The 26,295-nt window shown below is 38.1% G+C and overlaps 1 protein-coding gene across 5 annotated transcripts in view; it reads left to right on the top strand.

The window, feature by feature from the left end:
• LOC144615080 (uncharacterized) overlaps positions 1-26,295 on the top strand; it is a 213,269-nt gene that overhangs the window by 30,290 nt on the left and 156,684 nt on the right. For 4 of the 5 annotated variants that reach the window (XM_078441631.2, XM_078441630.2, XM_081792293.1 and 1 more), the window contains one exon: positions 19,619-19,691. The gene's annotated coding sequence lies outside the window, so the exon portion shown is untranslated. Of the gene's footprint in view, positions 1-9; positions 3,785-19,618; positions 19,692-26,295 lie in introns of those variants that run through there. The other variant, XM_081792294.1, reaches the window with a different exon arrangement.

Below are 26,295 nucleotides of genomic sequence, written 5' to 3'. Positions count from 1 at the left end.
ACTGTCTTAAAACTTTCCTGTATATCATTCAGCAATTGTATATTAATACATTGTATATTAATTACATCATATTGTATATTAATTACATCCCTAGTATTTGTCCTTTAACTGGGAGTTTGTACCTTGACCCTCCCCTTTCTCCAATGGAGATAATACAGTATTTTTCTTTCTCTGCCTGACTTAACTTCACTAACATAATGCCTTTAGGGGCGCCTGGGTGGCTCAGTCGGTTAAGCGTCCAACTTCGACTCAGGTCACGATCTCACGGTCCAGTCCGTGAGTTCGAGCCCTGTGTCGGGCTCTGGGCTGATGGCTTGGAGCCTGGAGCCTGCTTCCGATTCTGTGTCTCCCTCTCTCTCTGCCCCTCCCCTGTTCATTCTCTGTCTCAAAAATAAATAAACGTTAAACAAAAATTTATTAAAAAAAAAGTCAAAAAAAAACCCCCATAATGCCTTCAAGCTTCATCCATGTTGTTACAAGTGGCAGGATTTCCTTGTTTCTTGTGGCTGAATAATATTTTTACACACACACACACACACACACACACACACATTACTACTTCTTTATCCATTCATCTATGGATGGACACAGGTTTTTCCCATGTCTTGGCTATTATAAATAATGCCACTATGAACATAAAGGTACAGGTATTTTTTTGAATCAGTGTTTTTGTTTTCTTCAGATAAACATCCAGAAGAGGAATTGCTGGATCATGTGGCAGTTCAATTTTTAATTTTACGAGGAACCTCCCTACTGTTTTCCATAATGTCTGTGCCAATTTACATTTCCACCGACAGTGTAGAAGGCTTCCCTTTTCTTCACATTCTTAGCACCATTTATTATCTCTTGTTGTTTTGATGATGACCATCCTAACAGGTGTGAGATGATGTGAGAAAGGAATATGCGTGGAGTATTCCAGGTTAGCAAGGAGGCCTATGTTACAGGGACTGAGAAAGTGAGGAGGCAATGGTAGAAAATGAAATCAGAAGGTGACTGGGTGCTCGACTGATCAAGACATTATAGGCCATTGTGTGGACTCTGAGTGAAATGTGTAGCTATTGATGGGTTTTTAGGAAAGAAGGGACCTGGAATGTTTTAAAAAGATCACTCTGAATCTTATGTTAAGAACAGACTGAAAAGGGCCCGAGAAAGAACAGGAAGACCAACTAAGAGGCTGCCGTAGACCAATTCAACAAATATTCACATTCCTATCCTCTACATTAGGTAGAGTAAATTTTACCCACCCACTAAAACTGGATTTGCTCATTGAACTTGATTTAGCCAATGAAATGTGAGTGAAAAGTTACTGTATGCCAATCTAGAGATGAGGCTTTAAAAGACACAGCTGGTTTTCTTCAGCCCTGTTGTGCTTTGTCAAAAGTGTAGCCCAAGTAGCAGGTGTTCCTTTAGCCTGGGCACCAGAATGAGAGACATGGAGCAGATAGGAACTTGACCAGCAGCCTAGAGCCAAGACAAGATGACCCAGCAAAGCTCAGCCAAGCACAGGAAAGTCACAGCAGACTTGTAGATTTATGAGCAAGAAGTAAATTATGTTGGAAGCCACTGAGATTTGGAAGGATATTTTTTATGCAGTAAAGCCTGCTTCATGCAGGTACTAGTATAATAATTTAGGCAAAGAGTGATGGGAAACTAGAGTGAAATCAGATGGTTGTGGTAGGATAAGAATCTGGATATATTTTTGAAGACAGGGAATATTGAAAGAGGGACATGATGTGGGGCATGCACAGGAGATCAGAGTTAAACTTTGTACATGTTAAATTTGATATACCTATTAGATTTACAAATAGAGGTGTCCAACCAGTGGTTTGATATTTAAATAAAGTCTTCAGGAGAAAACTACTTCTTCTGGCCATGATAGATTAACAAGGACTGAATTATTCTCCTACCTTTAAGAAGTAGAAAGTTGGAAAATGATGTTTTCAAAACATTGGATAACAGGCACTGGGGATCCTGAGAGAAGGAAAAACAAACAAGGTGAACCTTATTGCCCTATTTTGGCTTGCCATCTGGAAGCAATTTTCAGTTTTCAGTTTTCAGTGGGGGGAGGGAAAACTCAAACAAAGCCTGTTGGTCTCACTGAATGGAGGAAATAGAGATAGGAGTTCAGAGAGGCTAAGGTGGTTAGAATCTTTTTTGGTGGGGGGAGGGAGGAAGAGAAACAGTGAGACAGAGAGAGAGGAGGAGGGAGAGAGAAAGATTGATTCAGAAATTTTCAGAGGCCTCTTGACCTTAGTCTGAGTACTGATAAATGCATGTGAGAGAGGCAACTACCCCAGGCAGGGGGAAGGACCACTGCAAAGCAATAAGCCAAATAATTCCTAAAGCTCACATGAGACTGGGATGATTTTCAGTGGGATCATTTTCACCAGTCAGAGAGGAAAGACCTTGTGTTGTGTGGGGCATTGGAGAGAATCCTCAGAAGGGTACCTTAGTAGTTAAGTAGTAGTGAGGCTAAATTAGCACTAGGCTAAAGGATGTTCTGAGTCTCCCTCACGAAGTTTAAAAATAAGCCTCAAAAGAGTCAGACTGATTCAAAGCAACTTAACTGTGTGCCAGAAGAAAGCCCAACACTATTAAAAGGAACCCAACAAAATATGGCACCTATTTATGTAAGGTCTCAATCAATGTCCACTGTTCAGTAAAAATTACTAGAAATTCACAAAGGCAGAAACATGACCTATAATCACAAGAAAAATGTCAATAAATACAACTAGAAATTACAGAGGTGATAGAGTAACTAAAATTGGTTATTATAAATTTACTTCATATTAGCACAAGAGTAGGGAGAAGCAGAATGTGATGAAAAGAAACGGATAATATGAAAAAGACCCAAATCAAACATCAGGAGATAAAAAAAAAATAGATACCCAAAAGGAAGAATAAATGGGCTAGATAAACTGAGTAGAAACTACAAAAGAAAAGAACAGACCAATAGAAACTATAGAAATGACGTACAGAGAGGAAAAGGGTTGAAAGAAAAGTGAACAGAGCATGAATGACCTGAGGTACAATGTCAGGAGATGATGCATATTTAGAATTGAAATCCTAGAAGCAAGGTAGGGAGAGGGTAGAAAATATTTAAAGGAAAATGGCCAAATTTTTTCCAAACCTGATGAAAACTCTGAGTGCACAGATCCAAGAAACTCAACAAATTCCAAGGAGGAAAATTATAAAGAAAACCACACCAAGGCACGTTATAATCAAATTTTAGGAAGCAATGATAAAGAGAAGATCCTAATAGTAGCCAGAATAAAAAAGACATATTCACATCAGGAACTTTTTGTCAGAAACTATGCAACACAGAAGACAATCCTCAGTATTTAAAAAAAATTTTTTTTTTAATGTTTATTTCTGAAAGAGAGACTGAGTGTGAGTGGGGGAAGGGCAGAGAAAGAAGGAGAAACAGAAGCAGAAGCAGGCTCCAGGCTCGGAGCTATCAGCACAGAGCCCGACATGGGGCTCAAACCCACAGACCGTGAGATCATGACCTGAACTGAAGTTGGACCCTTAACCGACTGAGCCACCCAGGCACCCGGCAATCCTCAGTATTAAAAGAAAAAAAGTCAATCTAGAATTCTACAGCCAGCTTTCTGATTTTTCACAAAGGCAAGTGAAATAAACACTTTTCAGACAAACATATGTGAACAAAATTAGTGTCAACAGATCTGTATTGTAAGAAATGCTGAAGGAACTTATTCAGGCAGAAGAAAAATACCCGATGGAAATTTGGATCTTTATTAAGGAATGGAAAGTACTAGAAATGGTAAGTATATGGTAAATATAAAATGCTTTATGTTCTGAGTTTTTAAGTCTTTTAAAAAGATAATGGACTGCTTAAAGTGAAATAGAAATAATGTATTTTTGGGTTTAAAACATATGTAGAAATAAAGTATATGATAAAATAGCTCAAAGGACAGGATGATGAAATAGAAATATTGGGTTGAAAGTTCCTCATAATGTGCATGAAATGACTTATCATTTGAAGGTAGATCGTTGTATTAGTTACCTATTCCTGAATAACAAATTATCCCAAGTTTAGCAACTTAAAACAGCTGTGAACATTTGTTATCTCACATAGTTTTGTGCTTTAGGATGGGCTTAGCTGGTTGGCTCTGACTCAAGATATCTCATGAGGCTGCAGTTAAGATTAAAAGGGGTTTCTGTCATCTGAACACTTTACTGGGAATGGAGAATTTGCTTCCAAGATGGCCCACTCATGTGACTGGAAAGTTGGTGCTGGGTCTTGGCCAGAGTCCTCAGTTACTTTCTGTGTGAACTCTCCTTAGGGATATTGAGTGTCCTCAGGGCGGCAGCTGGCTTCCTCAATGAGTGATTAAAAAAAAAAAAAAGAAAAAAAAAGTTGGGAGCTGCAATATCTTTTTTACCTAGCTTAAGAAATCACACACTGTCAGTTTTATTGTTTACACAGGTCATCTCTACTCAGTGTGGGAGTAGACTATATTAGGGCTTGAACATTAGAATACAGAGATCATTGGAGAACATCTTGGAAGCTGATTAACTCAACTGTAGTTAGAGTAACATACTGTAAACTCAAGAGCATCAGTGAAAAGTTCTTTAAGTGAAACTTTAGCAAATATAGTCCACCATATATAAAAAAAGATAATACGTCTTTTGTCCCACTTTTGCTGAGAAATAACTTACATACATCATTGTATAAGTTCAAGGCACACAACATGATGGTTTGATGTACATATATTATGAAATTATTACCACAATAGGTTCAGCTAACATCTATCTTCACAATAGATATAGGTACCTTTATATCCATATACCTTCACCTTTATATAGGTACAATATAAAAAAAAAGAAAGAAGAAAATAATAAAGGGGAAGAAATTCCTCCTTGTGATAAGAAGTCTTAGGATTTACTCTCTTAACAAGTTTCCTAAATATCATACAATAGTATTCATGATAATGCTCATGTTGGACATCCCTACTACTTATTTATCTTATATCTAGAAGCTTAATCCTTTTGACTACTTTCCTTCAATTGCTTTTCCCTCCACTCCCTGCCTCTGGTAACCATGCCTCGGCTATTGTAAATAATGCTGCTATGAACGTGGAAGTTCAGATATGTTTTCAAGTTAGTGTTTTCGTTATTTGGATAGATTCCCAGAGGTGGAATTGCTGAATCAATGGTAGTTCTATTTTTAATTTTTTAAGGATCCTCCACACGGTTTTCCTTAGGGGCTGTACCAATTTATAATCCTACCAACAGTGCACAAGGATTACCTTTTCTCCACATCTATGCCAGAATTTATCTTTTGTCTTTTTGATATTGGCCATTTCAACAGGCATGAGGTAATACTTCATTGTGGCTGTAATTTGCATAGGGAAATACATTTTAAAAAATTTTCATTCATTTTTTTTTGAGAGAGAGAGAGAGAAAATGCAAGTAGGGGAGGGGCAGAGAAAGAGGGAGATACAGAATCTGAAGCGGGCTCCAGCTCTGAGCTGTCAGCACAGAGCCTGATGCAGGTCTTGAACCCACAAACCATGAGATCATGACCTGAGCTGAAGTTGGACACTCAACTGAGCTGCCCAGGTGCCCCAGGATAATACATTGTGACCAATGAAAGTTCATCTCAGGAATTCAGTTTTAGTTTAACATTCAAAAATAAGTATAATTCACCAATTAACAGAAAATAAAGAAGATAAAATTCATAACCACCTCAATCGATGCAGTAAAAGCATTTTTTTCCTCAAAATTCAACACCCAGTCATGATAAAAACTCTACAAACTGGAAATAGAAGAGGACTTCTTCAATCTGATAAAGGGCATCTACAAAATCCTTACATCTAGTATCATACTGTATACTTTCTCCTGAAGACTGGCAACAAGGCAAGGATGCCCACTCTCACCATTTCTTTTCTATTTTCATTGTGATTTCTAGCTAGTGCAATATTATAAGAAAAGGAAGCAAAAGACACACAAATTGGAAAGGAAGCTGCTTTTATTTGCATATGACATGATCATCTACATTGAAAACAATAATTAGCGAATCTACAAAGAAGATACTGGGGAGAAAAAGAAGCTACTGGAACTAATATATAAATAGCAAAGTAGCAGGATACAAAGTCAATATTCAATAAATTAATTGTATTTCTATATATTCACAACCAACAATTGGGATTTGAATTTAATATAATAATACATTTTAATGGCATTAAAGTATTCAATAGTTTTAAAATATGAAATATTTAAGTTTTATAAAATATGTGCAAGAATTATACACTTAAAAATATAAAATTTATTGAAAGAAAGTAAAGAAAATCTCAAAGATGGGGACATATTCCAGATTCACAGATTGAAAGACTAATTATTGTTAAAATGTCAAGTGTCCCTACATTATCTATAGATTCAATGTAATCTGTCCAATCCTAGCACCTTTTATTATTTGGTAAAAATTTATAAATTGACTCAAGAATCTATAGGCAAATTAAAAGTGCTAAAGTAGCCAAAACAATTTTTGAAAAAGAACAAAATTTGAGAACGTATATATTATCTGATTTCTAGTCTTACTCTAAAGTTTTGCAGTAATCAAATACCATGGTATTGGCATGAGAATAGACATATAGGAAAGTGGAAATAAAAAGACAATCCCAAAATAGATACATACATGTGTAGCCAATTTACTTTCAACAAAGTTTTCAAGTTAATTCAATGGGGAAAGGATAGTTGTTGCCATAAGTGGTGTTTGAACAACTGGATAACCACATGAACCTTGACCCTTAGCACACATTCTCTAAAAAATTAACTTTAAGTGGATTATACACCTAAATATGAGCTAAAACCATATGACTTATAGAAGAAAACATAGGCAAATATCTTTATAACCTTAGTTTAGGCAAATACATTTTAGGATACAAAATGTATAAACCATACATTTTTTTTTAAAAAGGTGGTAAAATAAGAATGAATTGAAATGTAAAATTTTTGCTCTTCAACATACTCTGTTAAGAAGAGGAAAAGGCAAGGTACAGATGGAAAGAAAATATTGGCAAAACGTAGATCTGATGAAGAACTTGCGTCCATAATAGAACTCTTACAACTTAATAATAATAAGATAAATATATGACAACAAAAATGGGTGACAGATTTGTAGACACTTCCACAAATAAGTTGTATGAATGCTAAATGTACATATGTATGTATGATATGTATGATATCATATGTATGATAGCTTATGTATGATGTTCAACATTATTGGTTATGAAAGAAATGCAAAATAAAATCACAATGAAATATCCACATGTGCCAATTTTTGGTAGCTTTATTTGAACTCAAATTTCCCTCAAGTGGGAATGAATAAACAGATTGTTGTGTATGCATGCAAGGAATTCTACATAGCAGTAAACAGGAAAGAACCAATGATTCATGTAATAATGGGAATGGGTATCAAAAATTTTTTGTTAAGTGAAAGGCCATTCTCAAAATATCACATAATGGATAATTCTCTTGATATGAAGTTCTAGAAAAGATAAAACTCTAAAGACAGGAAGCAGACTGGTGGTTGCCAGAAGCTGAGGCAGGGTGTGGGGGGAGGTTTTTACTGCAAAAGAGCAGGAGAGAACATTCTGGATGAAAGAAATGTTCCACATCTTGCTTTTGGTGGTGGTTATGTGACTGTATTCATTTGTCAAAACTCATAAATTGTATAATTTTATTGAATGTAGGTTATACCTCAAAATAGCTAATTAAAAATTTTTTAAGAGAGGTCTGGGTTAGAGATACATGTGTAACTCATGTGTATATAGATGGAATTTAAGGCTATGAAAATGGATGATATATATGAAGCTCAAAGATTGAGCACTGTGGTACTGCAATGTTTAGAAACCAGGAAGATGGGTAGGAAGTAGCAAAAATGACTCAGAAGGAGTAGCCAGTAAGGAAAATGGAGTATTCGAAATGTCTTGGAAGCCAAATGATAAAGGGATTTCACAAAGAAGTGAATGATCATCTGTGTCAAATGCTGTTGATGTGTCAAAAAATATGAGGAATGACTGTTTCTTATTGAATATAGCAGTCAAATATGAAGGCAATTCATATTTTGCCTTGAACAAGAGAATATTGACTGGGACTGCATTGGTTTGGTTCAAAAAAAGAATGGGCATAGTCAGAGATAATGAAGAGGCAACTCCAAATTAGTTTTGCTGTAAACTAATTTTTTACTTTTTGCTGTAAAGTAAAGGAGTGTAATGGAGTGTAGGTAATGAGGTACTAAGTGTAGGTAATGAAGTAGTAAGGTAATGAAGATGATGATGATGATGATGATGATGATGATGATGGTGGTGGTGATGATAACTTAAGATGGTGCAATCTTAACATGTTTTTATGCTTGTGGGAAGGATTCATCAGAGAGAGAAACATCTATGATATAGGAAAAAGAGGGAATGTTTCTAGTAGCAATATCCTTGAGCAAGAGAAAGTTGATGGGATCTAGTGAATGCGTTGAAGCATTGGCCTTGGATAGGGGTACAGACAGTTTGTATTAATAGAATAATTCAGAGTGTATGGACATATGTACGATGAGATGGATAGATGTGGCGATGGAGCTTATGGGAATTCAAAACAAGTTACTTCTGTTTTCTACTTCTATTTTCTCAGAGGTACAGGAAGCAAGATTATGAACTGCAAATGAAGATAAAGAGGAACTTGGAGGACTGAAGTGAGAATAGAAGTGAGAAATGAAACAACCATCTAGGATGCATGTGTGAAGGAACCAGGGAAATAGGGTTTGACTGTTGGGCAGCATCAAGAGGGCTACTTCTGCAGAACGACTATCCCTTTCAAATGAGAACAGTCAGGTTTTCTCTGGATTCATCCAGCTACAGGATGCAGGCACAAAGTAGATGGAGAGATGAACTTACCCAGTATTAGAGTTTTGCTACAAGAGAATGAGAAGGTGGAAGAGAGGCAAAAGAGTTGAGAATACGTACAAGGGAATGATTATAAAGATGGGCGGTGTATTTAGACTGTGAAAAGAAGTGAGGACACAAGGAGGGTGGTGGCCAGTAGAAAGGTGGTAGGATTAATGGACTGTAGGATGTAAAAGGGAGTAAGAATTATTTAAACAAGAGTACTAGAGATAGTAAGTTTGAAAGACAAAAGCCATGATTGGGGAAGGGATTTTTTAAAAGTGCAAGTCGGGAAGAGGTAACTACAAGGCCAGGGGTTGACTATGCAAGTGACTATCTGAAATGGGTAGAGAACAAGGTTACTGAAAAAGAAGAAGTTGCAGTGACATTTTCATGCCCTGGGTCACATCCCCTTGGTCTAGCTTGGATTTCATCAGCAGTTGTGGCAAACGGTTCCTGTTTGTTTTTGCCTTCCTGCCTTGAGCACCTATCTCGCCTCTGCTTTTCTGCCTCAGGGGTTTCCTTTGAGAGCTCTCTAAGTGCAGGGAAGGGTAGTCTGGAATTGTGGAGGAGTGTATACTTCTGTAGACAAATCTAAACCAGTTGGGATCAGGAGTTGATGGAGCCCCAGCTTCCCTTCTTTGGAAGGCAGTTCAGTTTAACATGGTTCCTCAGAAGGATTGAGTAGCTCTTGTGTATTCTGGTAACTAATACAGTAGCATACACCCCTTCTTGCTCCCTCACTGTTACTTCTGGGAATCACCTCTCTAAAAAATTACCTACAGCCAAGTCCTTATTTTAGGATCTGCTTTAGAAAAACCAAATTAAGGAACTCAGAAGCCAGCTTGTTCAAAGGATGATTCAAATGGACATTTAAAAGATCATAGTAATGTTGGAACAAACAAAGTAATATAGGAAATACAATCTACAAGGAACAGGGGGAGCATTACTTAGCCTGGTGCCTAGCACTCGGTAATGATTTGGCAAATATTTGTTGCATGAATAATGCAGGGAGCATGCTGATCCTTTACAACCCATTCTTAAGAATTTCAGTTTCCTACTGTAAGAACTCCTTGAAGAATCATTCTGAGGTCCATTGTGTCACATCCAAACCACACTGACTTGATAAATAGGAACGGTGAGACAGGTTTAAAGGCAGGTTGAGAACAGAAACTACCAGTAAGTAGGAAATTCAATTATGCTGCTTTGAATTATCTGTGAAAGGAAAGGTCTGGATATTTGCTGAGAACTGGCAAACTGGAACCATTCCGTGTAGGTTGAGGAACTGCAATGAAATATCTGAAGCCCACTCAAGGTGATCTTCCTTACCTTCCTCCTCAAACTGTGCTCGGAAAACCTCCTTCTGGGCACAATCACTTTCACAGATTACTTTAATAGAATGAAGAGGTTTTTCTATTGCTGCACTTCTTTGTATGAAAGGGCTTTAAATTAATGAAATGTTACTGTAAATTCATTAAGAAACACATTTACAGCTTTAATATTTGTGTTTCCCTAATGCATACCTAAATGGTTCCTGAAAGTGAAACAACAATGTAGGCAGTTGATTAACTTTAAACATTATCTCTAAATGAAACATAGCATATTTACAGGGAAAGAGCTGATTAATGTTGAACAGGAAAATAAGAGGAACTGATGGAAATATTCATCTAGGAGTTATACCTGAGATGCTGAGTTTCTAAATGTAATGCCTTTCCTTATCTCTATAATGAAAATTGTCATTAGGAAGATGGCAGAAGTAGGTTGTTACTCCTGGTAATGAAATAAGTCATGAAACACTTGAGAGTATACTCATTAAACATACTCTTGTATTTATTGGTAGAAAGGAAAATGATCTCATTTATGTTTTAGAGAGAGATACTAATGGACACATTAAAGACACAGATTCTGTTCTATTATTCTAACACTTTTAAGCATATATACAACATAGACCATTTGCTTTTAAATGGCTGAATACCACGAAAGAGGCACTTTACATTTAAAACTTGTTTTATATTTTATAACTAAAAACCAGCTTATACCTATAAATACACAATTTGGTATATCTGTTTATGTACCTATGTGTCTGTCTATTATGAGAGTTGCTCCTGGGTATCTCAATTAGTTCATTATGGAAAATATGGAAAAATTGATAAGTAATAAAAAAGGAAATTTAAACCACCCATAATTCCACTTCAGGGATCATTACTATTATCACAATACCATATTTTGGAAAGGCAATTTAATAATCTATATCAAAAGTCAATTGGTATCAAAAGAGATCTAATCCTTGACTCAGAAAGGGTTTTCCTCAAGGAAATAGTTACTGGATAGGTTCCTAAGGCATTTGTTGCAGTGTTTAAAATATTTTTAAACATGAAATACTGTGTATAAAACTATTTTCGAAAATTCATCATTGTCTAGCTATACATTGAAACACTAAATAGCCAATACAAATGATGTTGTAGAAGAGTGTTCAGTGATATTGAAAGATCTTCGCTATATAAAAGCTCAGTGAAAACAGCAGTGTCTAAAATAGTAAATAATGATGGGTATGCATGTGTGTGTCTGTGTAGAGAGAAGACTATAGGCATACCCCTCACATTTCGTGATGACTATCTCTGACTGGTAGGTTTTCAATTTTCTTTTTGTTATTTATATATATTTAAAAAATTTTTTTTTTAACGTTTATTTATTTTTTTGAGACAGAGAGAGACAGAGCATTAACAGGGGAGGAGCAGAGAGAGAGGGAGACACAGAATCCGAAACAGGCTCCAGGCTCTGAGCTGTCAGCACAGAGCCCGACGCGGGGCTCGAACTCACCGACCGTGAGATCATGACCTGAGCCGAAGTTGGACGCTTAACCGACCAAGCCACCCAGGCGCCCCTGTTATTTATATTTTTTAAATGATATAAAATAAACAAGGTCCTTTTAAAAATGCAAATAATTATAAGAAAAAGCAGACATATAACTTACACTTCTAAATGCAGCTATCAAGTTATGGAAATTTGAGAGAAAGACATTTATCAAAGGTTTGATAATTTTGCTTCATATAAAATATAAACACAAAGGGCATAATATCTAGGGTGCCTGGGTGGCTCAGTAGGTTGAGTCCAATTCTTGATTTCTACTCAGGTCATACATGATCTCACTATCGTGAGATTGAGCCTTGCCATGGGATCCACGGGGAGCCTGCTTAAGATTCTCTCCCTTCTTCTTCCCCTTGCTCTCTCTCTCTCTTTCTCTCAAAAAAAAAAAAAAAAAAAGAAGGTATAACATCTGAATATTCCTATAGAATCTTTACCCAGAAATGAGAGAGGTAGGAGAAAACCTTAGAAAAGGGAGTAAAGATGGGGTGCCTGGGTGGCTCAGTTGGTTAAGCGGCCAACTTCAGCTCAGGTCATAATGTTGTGGTTCATGAGTTTGAGCCCCGCATTAGGCTCTGTGCTGACAGCTCAGAACCTGGAGCCTGCCTCAGATTCTGTGTCTCCCTCTCTCTTTCTGCCCCTCCCTGCCACTCACCCTCTGTCTCTCAAAAATAAACTTAAAAAAGTTAAAAAAAAAAGATACAGGAACCAAATTTAATTTAAAATAGCACTTAAGGGGGAGCCTGGGTGGCTCAGTCGGTTGAGCGTCCAACTTCGGCTCAGGTCATGATCTCAGTTTGTGAGTTCGAGCCCCACATCGGGCTCTGTGCTGACAGCTCAGAGCCTGGAGCCTGCTTGGGATTCTGTGTCTCCCTCTCCCCTTGCCACCGCCCCCCGCCCCCACTCACCCTCTGACTCTCTCTCCCTCAAAAATAAATAAACATTAAAAACAATTTTAAAATAGCACTTAAGGCCAGACCTAGTCTCAATCTTTTCACAGAGAATTGATAAAAAGTGACTGCCTTTCAGAACTAGGTCCCAGAGGTGTAGATGGCTCTGGCTTGCTGTCTACTCCATTATTGTTCCTTGGAGAGTCTGTGATAGAAGCTGAGAAGGCAGGCACATTGTTTGGTGGTGCTGTGAACATATTGATGTTCTTCAGGTGTTATTTCAGTAAGATTTCTTTAACAAGCTACAAGCTCCTTTTTTAAAAGTAGGATTGCATCTAATACACAGTCAAAACTTACTATAAAATAATTATATATGGGGCGCCTGGGTGGCTCAGTCGGTTAAGCGTCCGACTTCAGCTCAGGTCACGATCTTGCGGTCTGAGAGTTCGAGCCCCGCGTCGGGCTCTGGGCTGATGGCTCGGAGCCTGGAGCCTGCTTCCGGTTCTGTGTCTCCCTCTCTCTCTGCCCCTACCCCGTTCATGCTGTGTCTCTCTCTGTCTCAAAAATAAATAAACGTTAAAAAAAAATTAAAAAAAAATAATTATATAACCCATTCCTCAACTTTTAGTTAAAATAGATGAAAATGAACATTGCATGGGTGAAAAGGAGGTCAGAGAAGCAATGGAAGGGGTCGGTTGTCACTGGGAGCAGCAGGGTCTTTGATCAGCCAGAGGAGGATGCTGATACCTAAGATCAAGGAAAGAGGGCGCCAGAAAGGGAGAGAGTAAGGAATGGGTTGGCCAACTTTTTCTGTAAAGAGACACATAGTAAATATTTTAGGCTTTGCAGACCATATGGCTTTTGTCCCAACTGCCTGATGCTGCCACTGTAGCTTACGAGCAGTCATGAGCAATACTTGAACAAGGAGCATGGCTAAATTCCAATAAAACTTTGTCCACAAAAATGCCTGGCAGGCTGGGTTTCACCTGCAGGCTGCAATTTGCTGACCTTTGGTCTACACTTAAATGATGGAGAAAATGTTAATAATGTGGATTAAACTGAAAAGTAGGTTGTGTCTATCCTCTTTGCCTTGAGACAAGCACACAAAATCATTTTTTAGTGTTTGAAAACTATTCTCTTTGTTAGCAAAGTAGTTGCTCCCATCATCATCAAACGAGTTAAGTTCCACCATTCACCTCTATTCATCTTACTCATTAATAGAAATGAAAAAGCCAACATCTGCCTTCAAGCTCAGAGAGCCTCTTGTTATACTTGACCGGCACACCACTGCTTCCCTCCCAAGGACCCCCTGGGTCTCAAGCCTGGTCTGACCTATGCTGAGATCTCGGATTGTTGTGCAGAGATGAGGTGGCTTGTTTTCAGAAATGGGTGCTTCAGATCTGCCCCAGGGTCACTTTCTTTTCCTAACTACACAGAGGGTGTTTTGGCTTCTTGTGTTGAAGAGGTCAGGCTTAGTTTCTGGTAGATCAGTCCACTCTATCCAGATGTGTTTTAAGCACATCATATACAAGTGGTAGAATATTCTGGTGACATAATTATGTCCCTTGGACATGACAAGATGGGGCTTAGGGGCAGGGTCTGGAAGGAGAGAACGGATGAAAGCATTGCTGACTTGCTTGAATAAAAAAATGAGAGGATATTGTGACTACCCTGCACCCAGTCCTGATATAGGAAAAGGAGCAGGACTTTTCGAAAGGGTTCCTGCTTTTAAGCCGCTTACTTTTCAGTCTAGCTGGATTGAGAGTGAAGCAGAGCTGAGAATTCACTGAGAGTGAAGCAGACACAGAGAGAATTCAGCAGAGACAGGGATATGATAACAGGAGGTGAGTAAGATAAACGTAAGCCCTACAGGATCATTTGGAGTATGAGTAGGGGGAAGGGAGATGAGGGACAGCATATTTCCTCACCTATGTGGCGTGGGAGGTTTGCGCCAACTTCTAAACAAAAAGGGGTGATCGGAAGGCCAGAGAACACAGAGGCAGATAACATTGGGAGTATACATTCATCCAAGATGTGTGTGTGTGTGTGTGTGTGTGTGTGTGTGTGTTTGTTTGTAGTTTCCCTTTATTCATCCCCTTCTCACAGTATCAGATGTTCTGCAAGGTCTTGATTTAATTAGCATTGGAAAGATGCCATTAGTGATGATTATGTTACATGTACTTATGACTGAGATGAGACACACTTTACTGGGACCACACTTATCTGATTAGTGTTTCTTCTATACTAATGTTTCAGAAATGGGCCAGGATAGTGATATGGCCTTCTACAACATCACACACACACACACACACACACACACACACACACACACACATTGCAGTTTGGCCGACGCATAAGCTTGGTTCTTTCTTGCAGGTCTGAACTTTAGCTCTTCACACAGTAAACAAAACAAAAACAAAACAAAATAAATAATGAAAACACAAAACACATTGTGTAGTCAAATCTCTTCCTGAATCTGTACACCTGCCAACTAAAAAAATATGCACAATGCAAGAAACCACACAGTAGATTCTTCCATTGTGCCGCTGTATTCTGGGATTGTGTCTTCTCCAGAAAACTGCACTAATTCTTTAACTGAAACACTTTGCTAAATGTTTCTATTTTTTCATCTTAATTTTTTTTTTAATGCTTATTTATTTTTGAGACAGAGAGAGACACAGCATGAACAGAGGAGGGGCAGAGAGAGAGGGAGACACAGAATCTGAAACAGGCTCCAGGCTCTGAGCTGTCAGCACAGAGCCCGACGCGGGGCTGGAACTCACGGACCGTGAGATCACGACCTGAGCCGAAGTCGGCCGCTTAACCGACTGAGCCACCCAGGTGCCCCTATTTTTTCATCTTAAAGAAAAACACTATGCTACTGTGTAGAATCTAGAGTTCAGAACCACATATAGTAGAAACTGTGGGTTGAAGGAAAAAAAAACCCTAAAAAAAGAAATGATTAGTCAAACATTTCCCTCTGCCTTAATAAATGGTAGTATAAAAGTGAGTTATTAGGAATTCTATGTTTTTACTTAAAAGATGACTTCAGTAACTGCCTTCCAGATATGGCCTTATTTCCAGACTCAGTTTATGTAGTGAGTTTCTCTAGTTTCATACAAGTGTTCATCATGAACACAGAATGTAAGTGCTTAAAGAGAACAATTCTTCACTCTACCCTTTCATGCCTTATGAAGGTGCATACTAGAGATGCATCTGAAAACATTGAGTGTCAAAATTTTCATCACTTTTATAAAGGAGGTTGTACAATTTTTCCGTGAAAATGCACTTCAGTGAACTAGCCACTGGATGTCACTGTTGTGACATACAGATGGAACCAAATCCCTTTGACTCTTACTAGGAGCTGGCGCTGAAGCAGAGTGAAGGTTGGATAGGATAGCTTCACGTCTGAAGCAACACATCTGTTTGAAAAGTAAATTTAAGTGAAAGAGCTTTCTTAACACAATCCAATTACATTTGTTTTTTTTTGTAGCTCCAGGAACTTGGAATCATGCAGATGTGTTTTGCGATTCTTATTTGGGTTATTTTTAGTGCACTGTTATTCATCCATCTTCCTAAGAATTTAGGTTACAAAACCTAAATACTGGTTTTGCTTGTTTGTTTCTGTTATATGCATTTTTAAGACTTCAGTATGTTTTTTCCCATTCTCTCCTATTTCTGTGCCTCTGTGGCTTTGCTAAACCTGCTAAGATCACCTAGGAATTGGTTTTCCCCCCTGTTGGTATATTTTGTGAGTCCTGTATTTTTCAAAAATTACCTTTGCAAAAAGCTGATCTAACCAAAAGAGTGGTAGTAGCCCCTGGGAGCAAGATAAGTCATTTATCTTTTTCAGCCATCCTCAGGCTAGAGGCTGGGCAATCATAAACCATCAGTGGGAGATGTCTTTGCAGGTTTATGTGGCTAAGTGAAGAAATGTGGTGCTTTCACTGTCTGCTAGTTGCCACTTCCCTGCTCACCCTCAGTAGCTCTTTAAATGTTTTCAAATGTTTATTTATTTTCAAAGAGCGAGTGTGTGAGTTGGAGAGGAACAGAGAGAGAGGGAGAGAATCCCAAGCAGGCTCTGCACTGAGTGTGGAGCCTGATTTGGGGCTTGATCTCATGACTGTGAGGTCACGACATAACACAGTATCAAGAGTCGGTCACTTAACTGACTGAGCCACCCATGCTCCCCCCTCAGTAGCTTCTTTAAATGGCACTGATTCTCCCTCATGATAGGGATAATGTGGACCCTCTTAGGCATAATGGTAGCCTATGACCCCTCATTCCTCTAAATTGTGCATTCAAAAGGATGTTTCAGATAGTAACCTGTAGTCTTTACGAGCCTGGTCTCTGAAATAAGATAGTCTTAGATACACCGTTTGGTATGACCTTGGTGGTTTACTAATCTTTCTGAACTCTGGTTTTTCCATTTGTGAAGTGGGTATAATCATTCCCACCTGGAAGATTTGTTGTGAAGATTATGAGTGAGGTGCTTAGTGTGGCATTTGGTATCTTTTAATTCTTTTTTTTAAATTTTTTAATGTTTATTTACTTTTGAGACAGAGAGAGACAGAGCATGAGTGGGGAGAGGCAGAGAAAGAGGGAGACACAGAATCTGAAGCAGGCTCCAGGCTCTGAGGTGTCAGCACAGAGCCCGACGCGGGGCTTGAACTCATCAACCATGAGATCATGACCTGAGCCAAAGTCAGACGCTCAACCAACTGAGCCACCCAGGTGCCCCTGGTATCTTTATAAAGAGAACACTGTTAATATTACCTGAAACACACAAAGACAGCAGTCACCGGTTCAACAGTGTTGAGGCAGAGTTACAGAGTGGCCATGGGACAGCGTCTTTCCTCCTCTGTGCTCAGAAAATATGCATAGTAGGTATATCGGAAATAATTGCTAAGAAGATTTTTTGGTAATTGTTTAAATAATTTCTGTAATTTTTATCAAGGAGACTGTTTTTCTTGTTTTGTTTTTACATCTGCTGGCTTTGATATGCAAAGGATAAATGTATACAGTTCATGACTTGTAGGTCTTCATGATTTACTACGGATAAAACATTTTGACAAATGTAAGGAAACTACATTCAGTTGACAATTCTAGAAGCAAATTTACCTAAGGCATTTTCTCACCTGGCAGCATCTGGAATATACTGGGCACTCAATAACTATTAGCAGATGCAATTAAAGCAGTAAATTCAGAAGTAGAGAAATAACATATGTAAACAATTGACCAGATGCTCTCACACCAATCCATATCTCTTCAGAGTAAACTGCTTATATTATTTTAAGGAAATCTGTTTGATGTTGTGTAGGGTGTTGTGAAGAGGAACTGAATTGGGTAGTATTAGGTAACCTCTGCTTTCTCATTTTGGAAGACCATGCTGTTTTGAGTACACAATTTTGGTGGGAAGACATTTGCCTAGCTTATGATCAGATTTCATATTAAAAACAAAATATCATTCCACTCTTGTTCAAGTAATAGGTATTTGCAAATATAAAATCCTAAATGCAATTCTTGTCAATGCACCTAAAAGAAGAAATATGTAACTTTCAATCAATCATTGGGATAAAATTAGAATAGTTTCATTTTTCTCAAGCCACTACTTTCAAATGTATTCTTTCCAATCTCCCTTTCCTATCATTTAATAACATCTCAGGCAGATCCCATAACTTTCAGATCACTTACAGTTATTAAAAGCTCATTCCAGTACAGTTTAAGATTTCTGTGTTCGGCCCAGCTCTACGGTGGTGGTTCTCAAACGTTAGCATGCAGCAGAATCACCTGGGGTGCTAGTTAAAAACACAAATCAATGAGCCCTAACTCCAGAGTTTCTGATTCAGTAGGTCTGTGGAAGGATTTGAGAATAATTATTTTCAATAAGATCCCAGGCGATGCTGATTCTGGGAGCCACTGCTATATGCCTTTTTTCCTACCTATTTTAGGCTCTAGTGCCCTAGCACTCAGTGCGTTCGAGTGGTAAGGAAAGAGAGGGAAAGAAAAATGTTCTCCTTACTTAACTAACTGTGGCTGCGGTCTTCTCTTGGATGGTTACTGCTCTCTATTTCCACTAGTGGTTGTTAACATCTTCTGAATGCATGGCAAGTATCCAAATGCTGGATCTCTTGGGACGTCTCACATGTGGGACAATTTGCACAATTTTTTTATGCATTATATGCTGCTCTTGCTTGACCCCTTCCACCTTTACCTTTGTACCCACTTTTGGCGGCTCACCTCATTTCTCTTGTTGCTGTGTGCTCTGCTAAGCCAGTTTCTAAAAGCCTGACAAGGTCGTCTTTTAAGAATTGAAATGGGACCATATTCTTCTTAGCCTTTTTTTATTATTCCCCCTCCTCAGCTCCTGTTTAACACCTTTCAGTGATGTCATAAAATCTTAAATCCTTACCATGGCACCCAAGGCCCTGAACAATCTGACCTTTGCTTACCTCTCTAACCACAGGTAACTATTTTCAAGCCTCTCACCTGTGTTGTCTCCATCACAAAGCTCTTCATTGCAGGCCTTCCTGGGCTTTCCCTCTGCTGGAACTGCTTTCCCAAACTTCATGTAACAGGCTCATTTTCGTCCTTTGTCTCAGCTTATACATCATAGTCTCTAGAAAGCCTTTCACCTTCTGATCTTAAAATTGCTTCTTTTATACTCTCCTGAGACTCTGTTTCTTCTCCTTCATAGGGCTTTTATAATTATTTTTTAATATTTATTAATTTTGGGGAGAGTACAAATGGGAGAGGGGCAAAGAGAGGAAAAGAGAAGATCTGAAGTGGGCTCTGTGCTGACAGCAGCAAGCCCAATGTGGGGCTTGAACTCACAGACTGCAAAATCATGACCTGAGCCGAAGTCAGACGCTCAATTGACTGAGCCACCCAAGTGCCCCTACTTTTTGTCATTTTTAATGATATGTTTGTGTTTATTTTTTACGTCTGTTTTTTCTCCTCCAGATTATAAATTACATTTGAGCAGAGACCTAGTCTGCACCTCCTACTCAGGGCCTGGGACTGTAATTCTCATATAGTAAGTACTCAATACATTTTGACTGAATGAATGAAGGAATGAAGAAAGGGTCATTTGGGCTGGTCTTCTTGAGGTTCTGGGCAAATCTTCACTCAGGGTGTTGGAAAGTCAAGTGGTGGTGTTCATTACCTCATCCTAGAGGAGGTAATGGGTTTGTCTGGGGACAGTGTTGGAAAATGTTTGTTCATTTGACAGGCTGATAATCTGTTAAAAAGTAGGGAAATACTCTGTAAAGTTACAGATTTTACTTGGCAGGTAGTACAATGTGCTTATTAAGAGTTCAGGCTTTTGACTCAGATAGTTTGTTAATTTGGGTTCTCTAAGAACCAGATACCAAAGAAAGATTAGGACTGCAAGTTATTTATTGGGCTAAAATCCCTGTGATGGAAGTTGGGGAAAGAGTCAGTGGAGGTGGGAGAGCTCTCAGACCACACCGCAGGTCTAATCCCTATAAAGGGCTGATGACAGGAAGTTTCAGTAAGAAGAGTCCTAGATGGCAATGAAGTCCTGAGAAAGTTTTGGCAATGTTTATGGTCACTTTTCAAGCCCAAGTGGCTGTGTAAATCATATTTCATGGAAATGGGTCTGCTTTAGGACCCTGGAGGCACTGATTCTTTAGCTGGGAACAGCCTGTGGGAGGTATGGTGTTCATGGTGGCCGTGCAGTGGAGGATTCAGAGCACAGTTTGTTGGTACCATGGGTCAAAAATGGACAATAATAGGAGATCTGAGTGGTGCGCTTTGATGACCAGAAAAGCTTAATATGCATTTGGTAAAAAATTGGTATTATTTGCTTTGGAGTTTGTCCTATCCTTCATGGCAAGACACTAATCTTCTACATTTCTCATTGGTCTGCAATTATATTTTAGTCGCGTGCTTTTCTTCTTTTAAAGTTATCAAATGAGGGGTGCCTGGGTGGCTCAGTCGGTTGAGCATCTGACTTCAGCTCAGGTCATGGTCTCACGGTTTGTGGGTTCGAGCCCCACATCAGGCTCTGTGCTGACTTATTAACATTTGCTATATTGCTCTCTGGACGTTTTCATATCACTTGTTTATATTCATGCATACACATATTAATATACACAAGCATATGCACAGCTACACACACAAGTACACACAAATATACACACAACTCTACAGTTTTGTCTTTATAAACACAGGCTTATGTTCCATATATTATTCCATATCTTGCTTTTTCTTCTAACAATTTTATTTAGGGAGCTGTCCCTCTTGGAATATATAGTAGCTATTTTCAAGCTTTCATAAATAAGAATGAGCTGAGGTTCTAATTAAAATTCTAAGTCCCATGAATTCAGTAGGTCTGGCGTGTGGCTCAGTAATCTGTTAACCAAAAACTCTGGTGATTCTGATCAAGATGATCATTGGATCATAGTTTTAGAAACACTAATAGAAATTTGTATCATTCTTTCTATGACTTTATTATATTCAATAGTATGAACTTGTTTCATGATTTATCAATTTTTTTATTAATGAAGAGTTAGGTGTTTTAATTTTTACAAATGAATCTATAGTTAACATTCATTTTCTAGTAGCATCAAGTACACAATTTAAGTATACATAAAGAGTTCCTATGTAAGAGTACACCCATTTCATTTTCTTGTAATTGATTCTTTTTTTTTTTTACATTTGTTTATTTTTTGAGAGACAGAGAGAGACAGAGAGTGAGTGGGGGAGGGGCAGAGAGAGAGAGAGAGAGAGAGAGAGAGTCACAGAATCTGAAGCAGGCTCCAGCCTCTGAGCTGTCAGCACAGAGCCTGATGCAGGGCTTGAACCCATGAACTGTGAGATCATGACCTGAGCCAAAGTCGGTCACTTAACCGACTGAGACACCCAGGCACCCCTGGGTACATAGATTTCTACAATTATTGTGTATTTTGATTAATTGGCCCCTTTATCTTATATAATGACCTTCTCTCTACTGTTACAGTTTTTTGGTTAAAGTTTAATTTGTCTAATATAAGAATAGCTATCTCTGCTTCCTTTTGTTTCCATTTACATGGAATATCTTTTTCCATTACTTTAATTTGAGCCTATTTGTATCTTTAAAACTGAAGCGAGTCTCTTATAGGCAGCATATAGTTGAATCTTATTTTGTAATCTATTAATTACTGTATGCATGTATTTTGATTGGAGTATTTAATCCATTTACATTTGAAGTAATTATTGATAGGTAAGGACTTACTAATGCCATCTTACTAATTGTGTTTTTGTTTTTCTTTTGTAGTTCCCTCGTACCTTTCTTCTTTTGCCATCTTTCTGTGTGAATTGATGATTTTCCATAGTAGTATTCTTTGATTCCCTTCTGTTTATCTTTTGTGTCTACTCTAGGTTCACTTTGTGCTTACCATAATACTTACATAAAACATTATACACACACATACACACACACACACGTCTATTTTAAGCTGATTATCAACTTAACTTTGTATATGAAAATTCTTTCCTTTTACTCCTCTCTCCCCATAATTTTGTTTTTGATATTATAATTCACCTGTTTTTATATTGTATATTTATTAACAAGTTATTGTAGCCATAGTTATTTTCAAATTTTTGTCTTTTAACTTTTATACTGGTGTTAAGATATTAACGCACCACCTTAATATAGTATTAGAGTATTCTAACTTTGACTATATAATTCCCTGACTAGTTTGTTTGATATTTTCATATGTTTTTATGTTATTAATTAGTTTTATTTTAGCTTTAAAACCTCTTTTTTAGCATTTCTTATAAGGGATATGTATAGTAATGGTGACCTCCCTCAGTTTTGTTTGGGAGAGTCTTTATCTCTTCTTCATTTCTGAAAGACAACTTTGCTGGGTAAATATTCTTGATTGGCAGTATTATTCTTTCAGCACTTTGAATATATCATGCCAGCTTTCTGGTCTGCAAGGTTTCTACTGAGAAATCTGATAGCCTTATCGGGGTTTCCTTCTATGTGACTATTTTTTTCTTTGTTTCTTTTTAAAATTTTTAATGCTTATTTTTATTTTTTTTAAATTTATTTTGATAGAGCACATGAGTGGGAGGGGGCATAAAGAGAGGGGGAGAGAGAGAATCCCAAGTAGGCTCTGCCCTGTCAGCACAGAGGCTGATGTGGGCCTTAAACTCTTGACCCATAAGATCATGACCTGAGTCAAAATCTAGAGTTGGTTGCTTAACTGATTGAGCCACCCAGGTGCCCCTCTCTTTCTGCTTTTAAAATTCTCCTATTGTCTTTGATTTTAGATGGTTTTATCATAATGTGTATGGGTGAAGATTATTTTGGGTTGAAATTTTAGTGTGGCCTATTAGCTTCATAAAGTCAGATATCCAGTTATCTCCCCAGATTTGGAGAGTTCTCTTTTATTACTTTAAAGATTCTTTTTTTCCCTTTATTTCTTTCTTGTTGGGCTCCAATAATGCAGAGGTTATATCTCTTGGTATTCCATAATTCATGTAGGAGTTCTTCACACTTTTTCATTCTTTTTCCTTTATGATCCTCTGACTGGATGACTTCAAATGACCTGTCTTAAAGTTGACTCTTTCCTTGCTTGACTGAGTCTGATATTGAAGCTCTCTATTGAATTGTTCACTTCAGTCATTATTTTCTTCAATTCTAGGTTTGTTTTTTCTCATGGTATCTATTTTTCTGCTAAGCTTCTCCTTTAGTTCATGCATTGTTTCCATGATTTCAATTAGTTGTCTACTTGTTCCCTTTTAGTTCATTGGATTTCTTCAAAAATATTATTCTGAATTCTTTTTCAGACAGTTCATACATCTTTATTTCTTGAGGGCCAGTCATTGGAATTGTGTTAGTTTTAGGCACCTGGGACCTGGGTCTGCATAGGTGGACCTGGATCCTGGTCCACAGAGGTCAACCAAGTGCTGGGGACTGCTGGTGTGGGCTCGACATCTAGGTTTATGGGGGCCAAACTCATACTCAGACAGACTGAGAGCCTGGTTCTAGGGGATCTGGACTAGAGTCTGAGACCATGGAAATTGGCTTGGTACTAGGGTAAGCCTATAGCCTGGGGTCATAGATATGGGCTCGTAACCTGGGGCCTCACATGGAGATTGAATCTATAGGGGCCAGTCTGGTGCTTGGGTGAGCCTGGAGACTGAGTCATGAGAGCTGGCCTTGAGGCTGGGGCTGTGTGGGCTGGCCTGGTGCTGGGGCAGGCTGGAAGCTTGGATCCACAGAAGATAGTCTGGACCTAAAGTCATTAGGGGTTGGCTTGGTACTGGGGTGGAGAGAAAGTGTGAGTCCATGGTAGTAGGCCAGGAGCTGGGCACAGTTGGGAGCTTGGGATCTCAGGTACCTGCCTGCAGTCTGGGGTTACAAGGGCTGATTAGGAGCCTGGAGCCACAAATGCCATTTGGGTACATGGGATCTGCCAGCTCTGGGATGTGCCCAGAGCTTGGATTTGTGGAAGTCTCTGGGAGCCTAAGGTCATGGCTTGGAATCCAGCAGGTGCTGGTGTGAGCTGTGTATCTGGTTCACAGGAGTCTGGTAGGGGCCGTCTAGAACCACAGGAGTTTGTCTGGTGTTGGGTGGGTCCTTCTCCCATGGGGAAAGTGTCTCTCTCTGTGCTGGGCTGCCTGGGTTGGGGGAAAAGTGATGGGGTAGTATGAATCTCTCTTTCCTAACCTCAATACATTTTTTTCTTATTTCTGTGCTTTGCCCAAGTGCTGTAATCTGTCACTTGGAAACTAGCTTTTGTGAAGGTATTTTTCTTCATGGATAGTTATTCAAACTGATGGTTCTGGGAGGGGTGTGAATTAGAAATTCCTATACCATCATTTTGCTAACAATACCTTTCATTATAATTAAAACTTTTTTTCCAGAATATATATGCAAATGTAAGGGAATACACATAGACACAATTTGATAATGATAATAAAATAAATATTCACATATCCACCACCAGGTTAAGAAATGGTACTTACCTAGTGACTTATAAGTCCCCTAAGTGCTTCTCTTTGAAAATTTTCCTTTCCCTCCTATTATAGAACTTATCTCTCTCCTAAATTTTTTGCTAATCATTACTTTATGGTTCTTTACTCTTTTACCAGGTAGATTTATTTATGTTGTCTCTTTTTTGAATTTTATAAATGCGATCCTTTTTTTCATTCAATATTATAATTTTTTAACATCCTTAGATATTTATGTATGGCTATAGTTATTTGCACTGATACATGTATATATCTATATATATCATATATAGGCACACATTTATCTATATATGATATTCTTGATTTGAATATATTCCAAGTTGTGTATTCTTCATGGATTTTTGAGTTTTTCCATTTTTTTGTTGCCATGAGCAATGATGCTGTGAAGTTTCCTGTTAAGGTCACCAGTTGCACATGCATAAGAGTTGTTCTGTGCCTTTTAGGAGTGGACTTACTGGATTGTAGAGCATGTGCACATTCAACTTTCCCAAACAGTGCTTAATTGTTATACAAATAGTTGTACCAATTTACACTCACACCTGTAGTTGAAGAGTCTTCCTTCCTTCCTTCCTTCCTTCCTTCCTTCCTTCCTTCCTTTTCTTCCATCCCTCCCTCCCTCTTTCTTTTCTTTTCTTTTCTTTCCTTTCCTTCTCTTCTCTTCTCTTCTCTCCTCTCCTCTCCTCTCCTCTCCTCTCCTCTCCTCTCCTCTCCTCTCCTCTCCTCTCTTCTTTTCTTTTCTTTTCTTTTCTTTTCTTTTCTTTTCTTATTTCTTTCTTCTATAAAGCAGAAGTTTCCTGAGTCGGCTTTAAAAGACTTTACCGCATCAGAGGGATGATGATTGGAATCAGTCACTTCAAAATGAAATGCTTTAAAGTAGAACACTGACAGCTTGAATAAATCTTTCTGGCAAGTGGGTAAATTTAAAATAAATGTATTTTAAGATTATAAACCTCAAGAGAGTTTAATTAAAGTTTAGAGGAGATTACAGCACAAATGTTTATGAACTAAAATTCTCCTTTCATGTCCAATAGCAATTAATTCTTCTCCTCAATTCCTAATTTATCAGCCTACTTCTGTTGCATTGATAGTGCTGCTACAATTTTCTACTTAGTGGTTATTTTAAACCCAGGAGAATAAATTTACCAAGCAGTCCACTTATAAATGTGAAGCCCAGTTCACTCTTTGTATTAGTCAACGGGATTTCTAAGCCCATGATGAATACTGAATTAAGAGATAAGGGAGAGTTTAAATTTCTGGGAAAAGAATAACCTAGAATTAAAAAATATATAGTACATTTATTAAGAAGGTCATGGTCTATTTTCTTATCTTCTTCACAAGAACGCTTTGTGCTTTAAAATCAAATGCCAAAATTTAGGGCAGATCTCACACATATTTAGAACAATTTTTTGGGAAAATTTTCCTCAAAGTTATGCTCTCCACACTTTTGAAACTAATAGGAATATTGAAATGAATTTCATTGAAAATCGCCCAGAATTTAAATTTAAATTTTCTTTGTTAGATGTCAATGAAAATATTTTTATTTCCTCTTATTCCCTATTTAGCTCTTTACCCCAGTCATTCACATGCATTGGTTAAATTCAAAAAGTTTCTTCATGTCACCTCTTATCTGACTCTATTAAGATCCTTTCTTG

Source organism: Panthera onca, chromosome F2 (genome assembly GCF_046562875.1).
Source record: "Panthera onca isolate mPanOnc1 chromosome F2, mPanOnc1 haplotype 2, whole genome shotgun sequence".
NCBI classification, from domain to species: Eukaryota; Metazoa; Chordata; class Mammalia; order Carnivora; family Felidae; genus Panthera; species Panthera onca.
Note: the sequence above shows the minus strand (reverse complement) of the source record. Positions and strands in the feature narration are given on the sequence as shown.